Below are 17,318 nucleotides of genomic sequence, written 5' to 3' on the forward strand. Positions count from 1 at the left end.
CCAATGCACAATGCAAACTACACACCCTTTTACTTGCCTTACAGAGCAGCTCTGGAGCTGTTACAGTGCCAAGCTGCTGTAAGAAATCAGCTTGAATGCTTCAGGGGCTGGGGCATTGGCAACATGAGCCCCACACCGAAGGAGGGTGGGGGTGTTTAATGCGAACTAAGGGTCATCCAAGCGCCGCAAAAGGCCGCCATGCCCTGCATACCCCTTTTCTCTTTTCATATGCAGATGAGGGTTCCAGCCAACCTTGGCCCACTGCTTGGATGACATCACCGTATGCAAATCCGTCTTCTGCAGAACTTCCCCCAGGAATGCTTGTACTAGTTGTTGCATTTGGTTTGTTGTTTGGGGGTGCTTCAGTATTAGGCAGCCTTCTGCCCTCCCATGTTCATCTGAAAATATGTGTTCTCCCTGCAGTTGTTGTCCCCAGATGAGATTTCCCTTGTGCTGCCTCAGTTGAATCTCCTTTACTTGACAGAGATGTGCCTGAGCAGCGGCCCTCCCCAGCCCTATCCCAAATCATACTTATTTTGCATAGGCGATACCATGGTCATGAAGATTGTTCTCCCAGGGTGAGGTTCATTCATTGCATTCTGGGTATGCTGACCCCTGTGATTTCCCCAAATGTGGGAAACTCGACTGCATTATTTGTGGTAGTGGGGGACTGTGTTTGTGCTTTCCTCTGGTCAGCTCTGGTAAAAGTCAGATTTCTTTGTCTCAGATCTTCCTCTAGCCTTGTTCTTCTTTCGAGAGTTCCCTTGTGCTGCCTCAGTTGGATCTCCTTCACTTGACAGGGGGTGCCCGAGCAGCAATCCTCCACAGCTCTGGCCCAACTCCTACTTACCTGCCAGGTGAGATACTATGATCTTCACTGTTAGGGCAATCAGGATGTGGAATTCCCTGCCAGGGAAGGTGGTAATGGCGGACTCTGTAATTGGATTTAAAAAAGGAATGGATACATTTCTGAATGAAAAAGCTATCCAAGGTTATAATACTTAAAATATCAACATGGTTAATCCGGGGGTAACATGAGTTGTAGTAGCTAACTAGTCATAAAACATTATTCAGCAAGTATGTAGAATCATCACAACTTAAAACAGGTTGAACACGATGGGCAATTTGCCTCTATTCAACCTCAAAAACTTTGTTACTATATGTTACTATATTACTATGTTACTGTAGTATACAGAACACCACAATGCAATGAGCAGGGATAGTGAGCACTGATGAGGATACTAGAACTGACACTGAGCAGCAAGATGCAGCACTGGACTATTAGTAATGTACTGTAGTATGCTGAGCACAACAATGCAGCACAAGACAATGAGCAGTGATACTGAGCACTGATGAGGATACTACTGAGAACTGACACTGAGCAGGAGAGACACACTACTAGTATTACTGAGCAGCAATAAGTATCCACTGATACTGAGCACTGATATTGAGATTTCCACTGAGAGAACATAGCCACGTCCTCTCCGCTCTCTCTTCAATGCACGAGTAAAAATGGCGGCAACGCGCAGCTCTTTATATGGAATCCGAATCTCGCGAGAATCCGACAGCGGGATGATGACATTTTCCCTTGTTCAGGTTTTCCGAGTCAGGCGGGAACAACCGAGCCTGCCTCGTACCAGTGTAAACCACGTGGAGTTCGTGGGGAATTCGGTTCTCGGAGAACCGAACCCGCTCCTCTCTACCTTATACCCATCAAATTTTTTTATTTTCAATCTAAGCCCCTGCAGTTTTCTGTAAGCATCTGCTTTGCTATGATGATCAACAAGTCACAAGGGCAAACACTCAGGGCTTGAGGCGTAGATCTTAGGACCAGCTGCTACAAGCATGGCAGAGGTGTCACTATCACTGGTGACACCCAGAGAGGTGGCGAGGGAGATTGTAATGCAGTGCGCGCAGATAAGCAGCGCAATGGTAAAAAGGAGGCATGGTTTCATAGGTAGGGGCGTTGCCTGGTGGCCTGAATCTACATTTTGTTGCTCCGGGTGTCCCGGGGGTTGGGGGCTGCACCGGGGACTAGTGTGTGAGCGGTGCTGGCTCCTGCACAGTGACATGGCATGGCCACTAGAGATGTGCACCGGAAATTTTTCGGGTTTTGTGTTTTGGTTTTGGGTTCGGTTCCGCGGCCGTGTTTTGGGTTCGAACGCGTTTTGGCTAAACCTCACCGAATTTTTTTTGTCGGATTCGGGTGTGTTTTGGATTCGGGTGTTTTTTTCAAAAAACCCTAAAAAACAGCTTAAATCATAGAATTTGGGAGTCATTTTGATCCCAAAGTATTATTAACCTCAATAACCATAATTTCAACTCATTTTCAGTCTATTCTTAACACCTCACACCTCACAATATTATTTTTAGTCCTAAAATTTGCACCGAGGTCGCTGGATGACTAAGCTCAGTGACCCAAGTGGCCGACACAAACACCTGGCCCATCTAGGAGTGGCACTGCAGTGTCACGCATGATGGCCCTTCCAAAAAACACTCCCCAAACAGCACATGACGCAAAGAAAAAAAGAGGCGCAATGAGGTAGCTGTGTGACTAAGCTCAGCGACCCAAGTGGCCGACACAAACACCTGGCTCCATCCCTGACTTGGAAATGGAGTGTTGCTGACCCCCCTCTCCCCCCCTGCCCCGATTGACAGGCAGAGGCGATCGCATTCTCTGCGGGGTGCCGCAGAAAATGCAGGCACATGCGTATGCTCTTAGCAATTTTTGCAGTTGGATCGCTTACTGTGATTGCAATCCAACCTGAATCAGGCCCTATTACCTATCACAATGCGCTGCGGGCAGTACAAAATTGGTTTAATATGGGAGAAAAAACCCCAGACCTGTGCTCCTTAACTGTACCTGGTGGCTCGTGGAGCGGCTGCCCAGTAATCAGTGTCCACGCCAGTGCGCACACGGTCCACCCCCTACGGCCACGCTCCCCTTCATCAGCGGCCTCGTGATCCGGAAGGGCGGTGCGTGTGTGACTGACCTTAGGAAGAAACCGGAGCCTCCGCTGCAGTGACCCAGCAACCAGGGCACGGGAGTATACAGCGCCGCTGGGAGTGATGAAGCTGCAGTAAAGATGTCTATTAGACCTAGCCTGCTGCAGCCCTTGTAGATTCTCATAAAAAAAGTTCTTATTTTCTTGTCAAAATTAATAGCTAAGAATAGGCTGCCTGAGGCAGGCCCCTGTTAAGTGGCCTGCTACTGAAGGCACCAACTACAAACTGAGCTCCCTGTTCATGGAAGCGGGGTTATAGAGGAGAATGCGCTGAGCATCTTGGGAACAGTCAAAAGCTTTGAGCCGGTTGGTGCCTCAGATCAAGATCCTACTCTACACCCCAATGTGAATCCTTGTGGAGTCCAGTGTACCCCACAGAAGAAATTAATGTGTCACACCCATTGGCAGCAACCTTAGAATAGCTGCTGACGGGCACAATTGAGAAAGGAAGGGGGGGGGACATTTGAATCCAGCACATAGATGCAATTCAAATATGTAATTTGAACCTTCCTATTTTAAAATATAATGGATGAACTTCACCCTGTGATAACAATCTTCATGATCAAGAGATCTCATATGCAAAATAAGTATGAGTTGGGATAGGGCTGGGGAGGGTGGCTGCTCGGGCAAGCCCCTCCCCCGTCAAGTTAAGGAGATTCAACTGAGGAAGCACAAGGGAACTCTCGTCTGGGGACAACAACTGCAGGGAGACCACATTTTTTCAGATGAACATGGGAGGGCGGAAGGCTGCCTAATACTGAAGCACCATCAAATATCAAACCATATGCAATAACTAGTACAAGCATTCCTGGGGGAAGGTCTGCAGGAGACGAATTTGCATACGGTGATGTCATCCAAGCAGTGGGCCAAAGTTGGCTGGAACCCTCATCTGCATATGAAAAGAGAAAAGGGTTATGCAGGGCATGGCAGCCTTTTGCGGCGCTTGGATGACCCCTAGTTCGCATTAAACACCTCCACCCTCCTTCGGTGTGGGGCTCATGTTGGCTATGCCCCAGCCCCTGAAGCATTCAAGCTGATTTCTTGCAGCAGCTGGGCACTGTAACAGCTCCAGAGCTGCTCTGTAAGGCAAATAAAAGGGTGTGGGCCCTGCAGCACTACCTGTAGTTCGCATTGTGCGTTGGAAGGCACAAAGTAAGCAGACGGGAGAAGTCAGGATAGTGCGCAAGGGCATAGAAGGGAGCGGCTCAAGAAAAGAGAAGTGGAAACAGACAGCAAACTAGGCTGGAGAGAGACCTGAGACAAAGAGATCTGAATTATACGAGAGCCGACCAGGGGAAACACAAATTATGCAGTCAAGTTTCCCATATTTGGGGAAATCGCAGGGGCAGCACACCCAGAGTGCAATGGTTGAGCCTTGCCCTGGGAGAAGCACCTTCAAGATCATAGTATCTCACCTGGCAGGTAAGTAGGAGTTGGGCTAGAGCTGGGGAGGGTCGCTGCTCGGGCACCCCCCTGTCAAGTGAAGGAGATCCAACTGAGGCAGCACAATGGAACTCTCGAAAGAAGAACAAGGCTAGAGGAAGATCTGAGACAAAGAAATCTGACTTTTACCAGAGCTGACCAGCGGAAAACACAAACACAGTCCCCAACTACCACAAATAATGCAGGCGAGTTTCGCACATTTGGGTAAATCACAGGGGTCAGCATACCCAGAATGCAATGAATGAACCTCACCCTGGGTGAACAATTTTCATGACCATGGTGTCTCCTATGCAAAATAAGTATGATTTGGGATAGGGCTGGGGAGGGCCGCTGCTCAGGCACATCTCTGTCAAGTAAAGGAGATTCAACTGAGGCAGCACAAGGGAACTCTCATATGGGGACAACAACTGCAGGGAGAACACATATTTTCAGATGAACATGGGAGGGCAGAAGGCTGCCTAATACTGAAGCACCCCCAAACAACAAACCAAATGCAACAACTAGTGCAAGCATTCCTGGGGGAAGGCCTGCAGCAGATGGATTTGCATATGGTGATGTTATCCAAGCAGTGGGTCAAAGTTGGCTTCAACCCTCATCTGCATATGAAAAGAGAAAAGGGGCGTGCAGGGCATGGCAGCCTTTTGCGGTGCTTGGATGACCCCTAGATCGCATTAAACACCCCCACCCTCCTTTGGTGTGGGGCTCATGTTGGCCATGCCCCATCCCATGAAGCATTCAAGCTGATTTCTTGCAGCAGCTGGGCACTGTAACAGCTCCAGAGCTGCTCTGTAAGGCAAGTAAAAGGGTGTGGGCCCTGCAGCACTACCTGTAGTTTGCATTGTGCATTGGAAGGCACAAAGTAAGCAGACGGGAGGAGAAGTCAGGATAGTGCACAAGGGTATAGAAGGGAGGGGCTCAAGAAAAAAGAAGTGGAAACAGAGAGCAAACTAGGCTGGAGAGAGACCTGAGACAAAGAGATCTGAATTATACGAGAGCCGACCAGAGGAAACACAAATTATGCAGTCAAGTGTCCCACATTTGGGGAAATCGTAGGAGCAGCACACCCAGTGTGCAATGGGTGAGCCTTGCCCTGGGAGAAGCACCTTCCTGATTATAGTATCTCACCTGGGTGTGCTGCCCCTGCGATTTCCCCAAATGTGGGAAACTTGACTGCATAATTTATGTTTCCCCTGGTCGGCTCTCATATAATTCAGATCTCTTTGTCTCAGGTCTCTCTCCAGCCTAGTTTGCTGTCTGTTTCCACTTCTTTTTTCTTGAGCCCCTCCCTTCTATACCCTTGTGGACTATCCTGACTTCTCCTCCTGTCTGCTTACTTTGTGCCTTCCAATGCACAATGCAAACTACAGGTAGTGCTGCAGGGCCCACACCCTTTTACTTGCCTTACAGAGCAGCTCTGGAGCTGTTACAGTGCCAAGCTGCTGCAAGAAATCAGCTTGAATGCTTCAGGGGCTGGGGCATGGCCAACATGAGCCCCACACCGAAGGAGGGTGGGGGTGTTTAATGCGAACTAAGGGTCATCCAAGCGCCGCAAAAGGCCGCCATGCCCTGCATACCCCTTTTCTCTTTTCATATGCAGATGAGGGTTCCAGCCAACTTTGGCCCACTGCTTGGATGACATCACTATATGCATATCCGTCTTCTGCAGACCTTCCCCCAGGAATGCTTGTACTAGTTGTTGCATTTGGTTTGTTGTTTGGGGGTGCTTCAGTATTAGGCAGCCTTCTGCCCTCCCATGTTCATCTGAAAATATGTGTTCTCACTGCAGTTGTTGTCCCCAGATGAGAGTTCCCTTGTGCTGCCTCAGTTGAATCTCCTTTACTCTAAAACTTGTAAAACTTAGCAAAAGTGTTTACTAAATAGCTGCTCGGCAAAGTTGCAATGCCGAGACTCCCCGACCAGCTGCCCAGGATGAACCCACCTTTCTAGTAGAATGGGTCTTCACCTAATTCAGTAACGGCAATCCTGCCGTGGAATGAGCATGCTGAATCTTACCACAGATCCAGCGCATAATTGTCTACATGGAAGCAGGACACCCAATCCTGTTGGGAGCATACAGGACAAACAGAGCCTCTGTTTTCCTAATCTGAACCGTTCTGGTGACATAAATTTTCAAAGTTCTGACCACAGCCAGAGACTTTGACTCAACGAAGGTGTCAGTGGCCAAAGGCACCATGTGGAAAGATGAACCACCTTCGGCAGAAATAGTTGACGTGTCCTCAATTCTGCTCTATCTTCATGAAATATCAAATAAAGGCTCTTGTGATACTGCATGGTTTGTACTGTTTTCCATGTGCTCCCAGATCTTTCAAGCAAGAAGCATGGTCAAGAAAGTTCTGTTTGAAAAGAAACAACATTTACTGTCATTGTTATAGAATTTGGGAGAAAAAACAAGAAGAAATCTGCACTGTTGACGCACTGGACAGAATGAATGAATCATAAAATATAACCTTTATTAAGTATGTATTAAAATTGGATAAATATTAATATTATTATCCCAAACTGCAGTGAAACATAAAGGTTAAAATCACAGAACTAACATACATGTGCATAAGAAGAATAAAGAGATGTGAAAAAAAGGTTTAAAAAGCGTGTCCGTGTGTGATTATTTTTGAAGGCACAACCCTGGCGGGGTTGTTTATATAGATATATATGTTGCTAATAATCACTTTCTAGCGTAATGTTATTAAATAGCTGTTAGTATCTATGTCGTCAGGTACCACTGGGTCGTATCCTATATACTCCTGTGGGAAACTTGACTGCATAATTTGTGTTTCCCCTGGTCGGCTCTCGTATAATTCAGATCTCTTTGTCTCAGGTCTCTCTCCAGCCTAGTTTGCTGTCTGTTTCCACTTCTCTTTTCTTGAGCCGCTGCCTTCTATGCCCTTGTGCACTCTCCAGACTTCTCCTGTCTGCTTACTTTGTGCCTTCCAACGCACAATGCAAACTACAGGTAGTGCTGCAGGGCCCACACCCTTTTACTTGCCTTACAGAGCAGCTCTGGAGCTGTTACAGTGCCCAGCTGCAGCAAGAAATCAGCTTGAATGCTTCAGGGGCTGGGGCATAGCCAACATGAGCCCCACACCGACGGAGGGTGGAGGTGTTTAATGCAAACTAGGGGTCAGCCAAGCGCCGCAAAAGGCCGCCATGCCCTGCATGCCCCTTTTCTCTTTTCATATGCAGACGAGGGTTGAAGCCAACTTTGACCCACTGCTTGGATGACATCACCATATGCAAATCCATCTGCGGCAGGCCTTCCCCCAGGAATGCTTGCACTAGTTGTTGCATTTGGTTTGTTGTTTGGGGGTGCTTCAGTATTAGGCAGCCTTCTGCCCTCCCATGTTCATCTGAAAATATGTGTTCTCCCTGCAGTTGTTGTCCCCAGATGAGAGTTCCCTTGTGCTGCCTCAGTTGAATCTCCTTTACTTGACAGAGATGTGCCTGAGCAGCGGCCCTCCCCAGCCCTATCCCAAATCATACTTATTTTGCATAGGAGATACCATGGTCATGAAGATTGTTCTCCCAGGGTTAGGTTCATTCATTGCGTTCTGGGTATGCTGACCTCTGTGATTTCCCCAAATGTGTTAAACTCAACTGCATTATTTGTGGTAGTGGGGGACTGTGTTTGTGCTTTCCTCTGGTCAGCTCTGGTAAAAGTCAGATTTCTTTGTCTCAGATCTTCCTCTAGCCTTGTTCTTCTTTCAAGAGTTCCCTTGTGCTGCCTCAGTTGGATCTCCTTCACTTGACAGGGGGGTGCCCGAGCAGCGACCCTCCCCAGCTCTAGCCCAACTCCTACTTACCTGCCAGGTGAGATACTATGATCATGAAGTTGCTTCTCCCAGGGCAAGGCTCACCCATTGCACTCTGGGTGTGCTGCCCCTGCGATTTCCCCAAATATGGGAAACTTGATTGCATAATTTGTGTTTCCCCTAGTCGGCTCTCATATAATTCAGATCTCTTTGTCTCAGGTCTCTCTCCAGCCTAGTTTGCTGTCTGTTTCCACTTCTTTTTTCTTGAGCCCCTCCCTTCTATACCCTTGTGCACTATCCTGACTTCTCCTCCTGTCTGCTTACTTTGTGCCTTCCGATGCACAATGCAAACTACAGGTAGTGCTGCAGGGCCCACACCCTTTTACTTGCCTTACAGAGCAGCTCTGGAGCTGTTACAGTGCCCAGCTGCTGCAAGAAATCAGCTTGAATGCTTCAGGGGCTGGGGCATAGCCAACATGAGCCCCACACCGACGGAGGGTGGAGGTGTTTAATGCGAACTAAGGGTCATCCAAGCGCCGCAAAAGGCCGCCATGCCCTGCATACCCCTTTTCTCTTTTCATATGCAGATGAGGGTTCCAGCCAACTTTGGCCCACTGCTTGGATGACATCACTGTATGCAAATCCGTCTTCTGCAGACCTTCCCCCAGGAATGCTTGTACTAGTTGTTGCATTTGGTTTGTTGTTTGGGGGTGCTTCAGTATTAGGCAGCCTTCTGCCCTCCCATGTTCATCTGAAAATATGTGTTCTCCCGGCAGTTGTTGTCCCCAGATGAGAGTTCCCTTGTGCTGCCTCAGTTGAATCTCCTTTACTTGACAGAGATGTGCCTGAGCAACGGCCCTCCCCAGCCCTATCCCAAATCATACTTATTTTGCATAGGAGATACCATGGTCATAAAGATTGTTCTCCCAGGGTGAGGTTCATTCATTGCATTCTGTGTATGCTGACCCCTGTGATTTCCCCAAATGTGGGAAACTCAACTGCATTATTTGTGGTAGTGGGGGACTGTGTTTGTGTTTTCCTCTGGTCAGCTCTGGTAAAAGTCAGATTTCTTTGTCTCAGATCTTCCTCTAGCCTTGTTCTTCTTTCGAGAGTTCCATTGTGCTGCCTCAGTTTGATCTCCTTCACTTGACAGGGGGGTACCCGAGCAGCGACCCTCCCCAGCTCTAGCCCAACTCCTACATAACTGCCAGGTGAGATACTATGATCATGAAGGTGCTTCTCCCAGGGCAAGGCTCACCCATTGCACTCTGGGTGTGCTGCTCCTGCGATTTCCCCAAATGTGGGAAACTTGACTGCATAATTTGCGTTTCCCCTGGTCGGCTCTCGTATAATTCAGATCTCTTTGTCTCAGGTCTCTCTCCAGCCTAGTTTGCTGTCTGTTTCCACTTCTCTTTTCTTGAGCCGCTGCCTTCTATGCCCTTGTGCACTCTCCTGACTTCTCCTGTCTGCTTACTTTGTGCCTTCCAACGCACAATGCAAACTACAGGTAGTGCTGCAGGGCCCACACCCTTTTACTTGCCTTTCAGAGCAGCTCTGGAGCTGTTACAGTGCCCAGCTGCTGCAAGAAATCAGCTTGAATGCTTCAGGGGCTGGGGCATAGCCAACATGAGCCCCACACCGACGGAGGGTGGAGGTGTATAATGCGAACTAAGGGTCATCCAAGCGCCGCAAAAGGCCGCCATGCCCTGCATACCCCTTTTCTCTTTTCATATGCAGATGAGGGTTCCAGCCAACTTTGGCCCACTGCTTGGATGACATCACCGTATGCAAATACGTCTTCTGCAGACCTTCCCCCAGGAATGCTTGTACTAGTTGTTGCATTTGGTTTGTTGTTTGGGGTGCTTCAGTATTAGGCAGCCTTCTGCTCTCCCATGTTCATCTGAAAATATGTGTTCTCCCTGCAGTTGTTGTCCCCAGATGAGAGTTCTCTTGTGCTGCCTCAGTTGAATCTCCTTTACTTGACAGAGATGTGCCTGAGCAGCGGCCCTCCCCAGCCCTATCCCAAATCATACTTATTTTGCATAGGAGATACCATGGTCATGAAGATTGTTCTTCCAGGGTGAGGTTCATTCATTGCATTCTGGGTATGCTGACCCCTGTGATTTCCCCAAATGTGGGAAACTCGACTGCATTATTTGTGGTAGTGGGGGACTGTGTTTGTGCTTTCCTCTGGTCAGCTCTGGTAAAAGTCAGATTTCTTTGTCTCAGATCTTCCTCTAGCCTTGTTCTTTTTTTGAGAGTTTCCTTGTGCTGCCTCAGTTGGATTTCCTTCACTTGACAGGGGGGTGCCCGAGCAGCGACCCTCCCCAGCTCTAGCCCAACTCCTACTTACCTGCCAGGTGAGATACTATGATCAGGAAGGTGCTTCTCCCAGGGCAAGGCTCACCCATTGCACTCTGGGTGTGCTGCTCCTACGATTTCCCCAAATGTGGGACACTTGACTACATAATTTGTGTTTCCTCTGGTCGGCTACTCGTATAATTCAGATCTCTTTGTCTCAGGTCTCTCTCCAGCCTAGTTTGCTGTCTGTTTCCACTTCTCTTTTCTTGAGCCCCTGCCCTTGCCCTTGTGCACTCTCCTGACTTCTCCTGTCTGCTTACTTTGTGCCTTCCAACGCACAATGCAAATTACAGGTAGTGCTGCAGGGCCAACACCCTTTTACTTGCCTTACAGAGCAGCTCTGGAGCTGTTACAGTGCCCAGCTGCTGCAAGAAATCAGCTTGAATGCTTCAGGGGCTGGGGCATAGCCAACATGAGCCCCACACCGAAGGAAGGTGGAGGTGTTTAATGCGAACTAAGGGTCATCCAAGCGCCGCAAAAGGCCGCCATGCCCTGCATACCCCTTTTCTCTTTTCATATGCAGATGAGGGTTCCAGCCAACTGTGGCCCACTGCTTGGATGACATCACCGTATGCAAATCCGTCTTCTGCAGACCTTTTCCCAGGAATGCTTGTACTAGTTGTTGCATTTGGTTTGTTGTTTGGGGGTGCTTCAGTATTAGGCAGCCTTCTGCTCTCCCATGTTCATCTGAAAATATGTGTTCTCCCTGCAGTTGTTGTCCCCAGATGAGAGTTCCCTTGTGCTGCCTCAGTTGAATCTCCTTTACTTGACAGAGATGTGCCTGAGCAGCGGCCCTCCCCAGCCCTATCCCAAATCATACTTATTTTGCATAGGAGATACCATTGTCATGAAGATTGTTCTCCCAGGGTGAGGTTCATTCATTGCATTCTGGGTATGCTGACCCCTGTCATTTCCCCAAATGTGGGAAACTCGACTGCATTATTTGTGGTAGTGGGGGACTGTGTTTGTGCTTTCCTCTGGTCAGCTCTGGTAAAAGTCAGATTTCTTTGTCTCAGATCTTCCTCTAGCCTTGTTCTTTTTTCGAGAGTTTCCTTGTGCTGCCTCAGTTGGATCTCCTTCACTTGACAGGGGGGTGCCCGAACAGCGACCCTCCCCAGCTCTAGCCCAACTCCTACTTACCTGCCAGGTGAGATACTATGATCAGGAAGGTGCTTCTCCCAGGGCAAGGCTCACCCAATGCACTCTGGGTGTGCTGCTCCTACGATTTCCCCAAATGTGGGACACTTGATTACATAATTTGTGTTTCCTCTGGTCGGCTCTCGTATAATTCAGATCTCTTTGTCTCAGGTCTCTCTCCAGCCTAGTTTGCTGTCTGTTTCCACTTCTCTTTTCTTGAGCCGCTCCCTTCTATGCCCTTGTGCACTATCCTGACTTCTCCCGTCTGCTTACTTTGTGCCTTCCAACGCACAATGCAAACTACAGGTAGTGCTGCAGGGCCCACACCCTTTTACTTGCTTTACAGAGCAGCTCTGGAGCTGTTACAGTGCCCAGCTGCTGCAAGAAATCAGCTTGAATGCTTCAGGGGCTGGGGCATAGCCAACATGAGCCCCACACCGAAGGAAGGTGGAGGTGTTTAATGCAAACTAGGGGTCATCCAAGCGCCGCAAAAGGCCGCCATGCCCTGCACACCCCTTTTTTATTTTCATATGCAGACGAGGGTTGAAGCCAACTTTGACCCACTGCTTGGATGACATCACCATATGCAAATCCATCTGCTGCAGGCCTTCCCCCAGGAATGCTTGCACTAGTAGTTGCATTTGGTTTGTTGTTTGGGGGTGCTTCAGTGTTAGGCAGCCTTCTGCCCTCCCATGTTCATCTGAAAATATGTGTTCTCCCTGCAGTTGTTGTCCCCAGATGAGAGTTCCCTTGTGTTGCCTCAGTTGAATCTCCTTTACTTGACAGAGATGTGCCTGAGCAGCGGCCCTCCCCAGCCCTATCCCAAATCATACTTATTTTGCATAGGAGATACCATGGTCATGAAGATTGTTCTCCCAGGGTGAGGTTCATTCATTGCACTCTGGGTATGCTGACCCCTGTGATTTCCCCAAATGTGGGAAACTCGACTGCATTATTTGTGGTAGTGGGGGACTGCGTTTGTGCTTTCCTCTGGTCAGCTCTGGTAAAAGTCAGATTTCTTTGTCTCAGATCTTCCTCTAGCCTTGTTCTTCTTTCGAGAGTTCCCTTGTGCTGCCTCAGTTGGATCTCCTTCACTTGACAGGGGGTGCCCGAGCAGCAATCCTCCACAGCTCTAGCCCAACTCCTACTTACCTGCCAGGTGAGATACTATGATGTTCACTGTTAGGGCAATCAGGATGTGGAATTCCCTGCCAGGGAAGGTGGTAATGGCGGACTCTGTAATTGGATTTAAAAAAGGAATGGATACATTTCTGAATGAAAAAGCTATCCAAGGTTATAATACTTAAAATATCAACATGGTTAATCCGGGGGTAACATGAGTTATAGTAGCTAACTAGTCATAAAACATTATTCAGCAAGTATGTAGAATCATCACAACTTAAAACAGGTTGAACACGATGGGCAATTTGCCTCTATTCAACCTCAAAAACTATGTTACTATATGTTACTATATTACTATGTTACTGTAGTATACAGAACACCACAATGTAATGAGCAGTAATAGTGAGCACTGATGAGGATACTAGAACTGACACTGAGCAGCAAGATGCAGCACTGGACTATTAGTAATGTACTGTAGTATGCTGAGCACCACAATGCAGCACAAGACAATGAGCAGTGATACTGAGCACTGATGAGGATACTACTGAGAACTGACACTGAGCAGGAGAGACACACTACTAGTATTACTGAGCAGCAATAAGTAACCACTGATACTGAGCACTGATATTGAGATTTCCACTGAGAGAACATAGCCACGTCCTCTCCGCTCTTTCTTCAATGCACGAGTAAAAATGGCGGCAACGCGCAGCTCTTTATATGGAATCCGAATCTCGAGAGAATCCGACAGCGGGATGATGACATTTTCCCTTGTTCAGGTTTTCCGAGTCAGGCGGGAACAACCGAGCCTGCCTCGGACCAGTGTAAACCACATGGAGTTCGTCGGGAATTCGGTTCTCGGAGAACCGAACCCGCTCCTCTCTACCTTATACCCATCAATTTTTTTATTTTCAATCTAAGCCCCTGCAGTTTTCTGTAAGCATCTGCTTCGCTATGATGATCAACAAGTCACAAGGGCAAACACTCAGGGCTTGAGGCGTAGATCTTAGGACCAGCTGCTACAAGCATGGCAGAGGTGTCACTATCACTGGTGACACCCAGAGAGGTGGCGAAGGAGATTGTAATGCAGTGCGCGCAGATAAGCAGCGCAATGGTAAAAAGGAGGCATGGTTTCATAGGTAGGGGCGTGGCCTGGTGGCCTGAATCTACATTTTGTTGCTCCGGGTGTCCCGGGGGTTGGGGGCTGCACCCGGGGACTAGTGTGTGTGCGGTGCTGGCTCCTGCACAGTGACAGGGCATGGCCACCCAGCATGACGCCTCCATTCTTGACCATGCTGTAATTGCAGTCGCACTGCAGTTCAGCGTGATCATAAAAAATGGTGTAGCCTCCTGCTGGTGCAAACTGTATGTGCGCGCAGGAAGCCGCCACCATTTTTGTGATCACAGCGGCTGAATGTGATGTCATACAGCCGCTGTGACCACGCCCCCTGTGTCTCCTCCGTTGCAGACCCCATTTTGAAGCCTTGCCCCCGCACCGCTCCATCCCTGACTTGGAAATGGAGTGTTGCTGACCCCCCTCTCCCCCCCCCGCCCCGATTGACAGGCAGAGGCGATCGCATTCTCTGCGGGGTGCCGCAGAAAATGCAGGCACATGCGTATGCTGTTAGCAATTTTTGCAGTTGGATCGCTTATTGTGATTGCATTCCAACCTGAATCAGGCCCTATTACCTATCACAATGCGCTGCGGGCAGTACAAAATTGGGTTAATATAGGAGTAAAACTCCCAGACCTGTGCTCCTTAACTGTACCTGGTGGCTAGTGGAGCGGCTGCCCAGTAATCAGTGTCCACGCCAGTGCGCACACGGTCCACCCCCTACGGCCACGCTCCCCTTCATCAGCGGCCTCGTGATCCGGAAGGGCGGTGTGTGTGTGACTGACCTTAGGAAGAAACTGGAGCCTCCGCTGCAGTGACCCAGCAACCAGGGCACGGGAGTATACAGCGCCGCTGGGAGTGATGAAGCTGCAGTAAAGATGTCTATTAGACCTAGCCTGCTGCAGCCCTTGTAGATTCTCATAAAACAAGTTCTTCTTTTCTTGTCAAAATTAATAGCTAAGAATAGGCTGCCTGAGGCAGGCCCCTGTTAAGTGGCCTGCTACTGAAGGCACCAACTACAAACTGAGCTCCCTGTTCATGGAAGCGGGGTTATAGAGGAGGATGCGCTGAGCATCTTGGGAACAGTCAAAAGCTTTGAGCCGGTTGGTGCCTCAGATCAAGATCCTACTCTACACCCCAATGTGAATCCTTGTGGAGTCCAGTGTACCCCACAGAAGAAATTAATGTGTCACACCCATTGGCAGCAACCTTAGAATAGCTGCTGACGGGCACAATTGAGAAAGGAAGGGGGGGGGGGGACATTTGAATCCAGCACATAGATGCAATTCAAATATGTAATTTGTACCTTCCTATTTTAAAATATAATGGATGAACCTCACCCTGTGAGAACAATCTTCATGATCAAGAGATCTCATATGCAAAATAAGTATGAGTTGGGATAGGGCTGGGGAGGGTGGCTGCTCGGGCAGCCCCTCCCCCGTCAAGTTAAGGAGATTCAACTGAGGACGCACAAGGGAACTCTCGTCTGGGGACAACAACTGCAGGGAGACCACATCTGTTCAGATGAACATGGGAGGGTGGAAGGCTGCCTAATATTGAAGCACCATCAAATATCAAACCATATGCAACAACTAGTACAAGCATTCCTGGGGGAAGGTCTGCAGAAGACGGATTTGCATACGGTGATGTCATCCAAGATGTGGGCCAAAGTTGGCTGGAACCCTCATCTGCATATGAAAAGAGAAAAGGGGCATGCAGGGCATGGCGGCCTTTTGCGGTGCTTGGATGACCCCTAGTTCGCATTAAACACCCCCACCCTCCTTTGGTGTGGGGCTCATGTTGGCCATGCCCCATCCCCTGAAGCATTCAAGCTGATTTCTTGCAGCAGCTGGGCACTGTAACAGCTCCAGAGCTGTTCTGTAAGGCAAGTAAAAGGGTGTGGGCCCTGCAGCACCACCTGTAGTTCGCATTGTGCGTTGGAAGGCACAAAGTAAGCAGACGGGAGGAGAAGTCAGGATAGTGCGCAAGGGCATCCTTTTCTCTTAGTCCGTAGAGGATGCTGGGGTCACATTAAGAACCATGGGGTATAGACGGGATCCGCAAGAGACATGGGCACTTTAAGACTTTCAAAGGGTGTGAACTGGCTCCTCCCTCTATGCCCCTCCTCCAGACTCCAGTTATAGGAACTGTGCCCAGGGAGACGGACATTTCGAGGAAAGGATTTATTGTTAAACTAAGGTGAGCATCTTACCAGCTCACACCTTAAGCATGCCGCAGAACGTGGCATTCAACAGAACACAAGCCAACGGCATGAACAATTGCAGCAAAAAGCTGACCAGAACCATAACATAACATGTGTATAACCACAAGTAATAACTGCAGACACAGTATGGACTGGGACGGGTGCCCAGCATCCTCTACGGACTAAGAGAAAAGGATTTACCGGTAGGTATTAAAATCCTATTTTCTCATACGACCTAGAGGATGCTGGGGTCACATTAAGAACCATGGGGTTATACCAAAGCTCTTGAACGGGTGGGAGAGTGCGTACGACTCTGCAGTCGAATGACCCAACTTGAGGTTATCATCAGCCAAGGTATCAAACTTGTAAAACTTAGCAAAAGTGTTTACTAAATAGCTGCTCGGCAAAGTTGCAATGCCGAGACTCCCCGACCAGCTGCCCAGGATGAACCCACCTTTCTAGTAGAATGGGTCTTCACCTAATTCAGTAACGGCAATCCTGCCATGGAATGAGCATGCTGAATCTTACCACAGATCCAGCGCATAATGGTCTACATGGAAGCAGGACACCCAATCCTGTTGGGAGCATACAGGACAAACAGAGCCTCTGTTTTCCTAATCTGAACCGTTCTGGTGACATAAATTTTCAAAGTTCTGACCACAGCCAGAGACTTTGACTCAACGAAGGTGTCAGTGGCCAAAGGCACCATGTGGAAAGATGAACCACCTTCGGCAGAAATTGTTGACGTGTCCTCAATTCTGCTCTATCTTCATGAAAGATCAAATAAAGGCTTTTGTGATACTGCATGGTTTGTACTGTTTTCCATGTGCTCCCAGATCTTTCAAGCAAGTAGCATGGTCACGAAAGTTCTGTTTGAAAAGAAACAACATTTACTGTCATTGTTATAGAATTTGGGAGAAAAAACAAGAAGAAATCTGCACTGTTGACGCACTGGACAGAATGAATGAATCATAAAATATAACCTTTATTAAGTATGTATTAAAATTGGATAAATATTAATATTATTATCCCAAACTGCAGTGAAACATAAAGGTTAAAATCACAGAACTAACATACATGTGCATAAGAAGAATAAAGAGATGTGAAAAAAAGGTTTAAAAAGCGTGTCCGTGTGTGATTATTTTTGAAGGCACAACCCTGGCGGGGTT

General features: G+C 48.4%; 12 non-coding genes and 1 pseudogene across 12 annotated transcripts; 10 read left to right on the forward strand and 3 right to left on the reverse strand.

The window, feature by feature from the left end:
- The first annotated feature begins 527 nt into the window (after positions 1–527).
- LOC135030398 (U1 spliceosomal RNA) lies at positions 528–691 on the forward strand. The gene has a single exon (XR_010226417.1). It is a non-coding gene; the product is annotated as a U1 spliceosomal RNA (small nuclear RNA).
- Positions 692–4,272: 3,581 nt separating this feature from the next.
- Positions 4,273–4,435, reverse strand: LOC135030301 (U1 spliceosomal RNA). Its single transcript, XR_010226330.1, has one exon. It is a non-coding gene; the product is annotated as a U1 spliceosomal RNA (small nuclear RNA).
- A 152-nt stretch (positions 4,436–4,587) lies between these two features.
- LOC135030246 (U1 spliceosomal RNA) lies at positions 4,588–4,751 on the reverse strand. The gene has a single exon (XR_010226291.1). It is a non-coding gene; the product is annotated as a U1 spliceosomal RNA (small nuclear RNA).
- A 674-nt stretch (positions 4,752–5,425) lies between these two features.
- On the reverse strand, positions 5,426–5,581 carry LOC135030323 (U1 spliceosomal RNA). Its single transcript, XR_010226345.1, has one exon. It is a non-coding gene; the product is annotated as a U1 spliceosomal RNA (small nuclear RNA).
- A 2,361-nt stretch (positions 5,582–7,942) lies between these two features.
- LOC135030209 (U1 spliceosomal RNA) lies at positions 7,943–8,106 on the forward strand. Its single transcript, XR_010226256.1, has one exon. It is a non-coding gene; the product is annotated as a U1 spliceosomal RNA (small nuclear RNA).
- Positions 8,107–8,258: 152 nt separating this feature from the next.
- On the forward strand, positions 8,259–8,393 carry LOC135030306 (U1 spliceosomal RNA; annotated as a pseudogene).
- Positions 8,394–9,095: 702 nt separating this feature from the next.
- LOC135030391 (U1 spliceosomal RNA) lies at positions 9,096–9,259 on the forward strand. Its single transcript, XR_010226411.1, has one exon. It is a non-coding gene; the product is annotated as a U1 spliceosomal RNA (small nuclear RNA).
- A 152-nt stretch (positions 9,260–9,411) lies between these two features.
- On the forward strand, positions 9,412–9,574 carry LOC135030312 (U1 spliceosomal RNA). Its single transcript, XR_010226338.1, has one exon. It is a non-coding gene; the product is annotated as a U1 spliceosomal RNA (small nuclear RNA).
- Positions 9,575–10,244: 670 nt separating this feature from the next.
- On the forward strand, positions 10,245–10,408 carry LOC135030384 (U1 spliceosomal RNA). Its single transcript, XR_010226404.1, has one exon. It is a non-coding gene; the product is annotated as a U1 spliceosomal RNA (small nuclear RNA).
- Positions 10,409–10,560: 152 nt separating this feature from the next.
- On the forward strand, positions 10,561–10,724 carry LOC135030283 (U1 spliceosomal RNA). Its single transcript, XR_010226316.1, has one exon. It is a non-coding gene; the product is annotated as a U1 spliceosomal RNA (small nuclear RNA).
- A 668-nt stretch (positions 10,725–11,392) lies between these two features.
- On the forward strand, positions 11,393–11,556 carry LOC135030199 (U1 spliceosomal RNA). Its single transcript, XR_010226246.1, has one exon. It is a non-coding gene; the product is annotated as a U1 spliceosomal RNA (small nuclear RNA).
- Positions 11,557–11,708: 152 nt separating this feature from the next.
- Positions 11,709–11,871, forward strand: LOC135030313 (U1 spliceosomal RNA). The gene has a single exon (XR_010226339.1). It is a non-coding gene; the product is annotated as a U1 spliceosomal RNA (small nuclear RNA).
- Positions 11,872–12,542: 671 nt separating this feature from the next.
- On the forward strand, positions 12,543–12,706 carry LOC135030163 (U1 spliceosomal RNA). Its single transcript, XR_010226213.1, has one exon. It is a non-coding gene; the product is annotated as a U1 spliceosomal RNA (small nuclear RNA).
- Positions 12,707–17,318: the final 4,612 nt, after the last annotated feature.

Source organism: Pseudophryne corroboree, unplaced genomic scaffold, assembly GCF_028390025.1.
Source record: "Pseudophryne corroboree isolate aPseCor3 unplaced genomic scaffold, aPseCor3.hap2 scaffold_497, whole genome shotgun sequence".
Taxonomy (NCBI): domain Eukaryota; kingdom Metazoa; phylum Chordata; class Amphibia; order Anura; family Myobatrachidae; genus Pseudophryne; species Pseudophryne corroboree.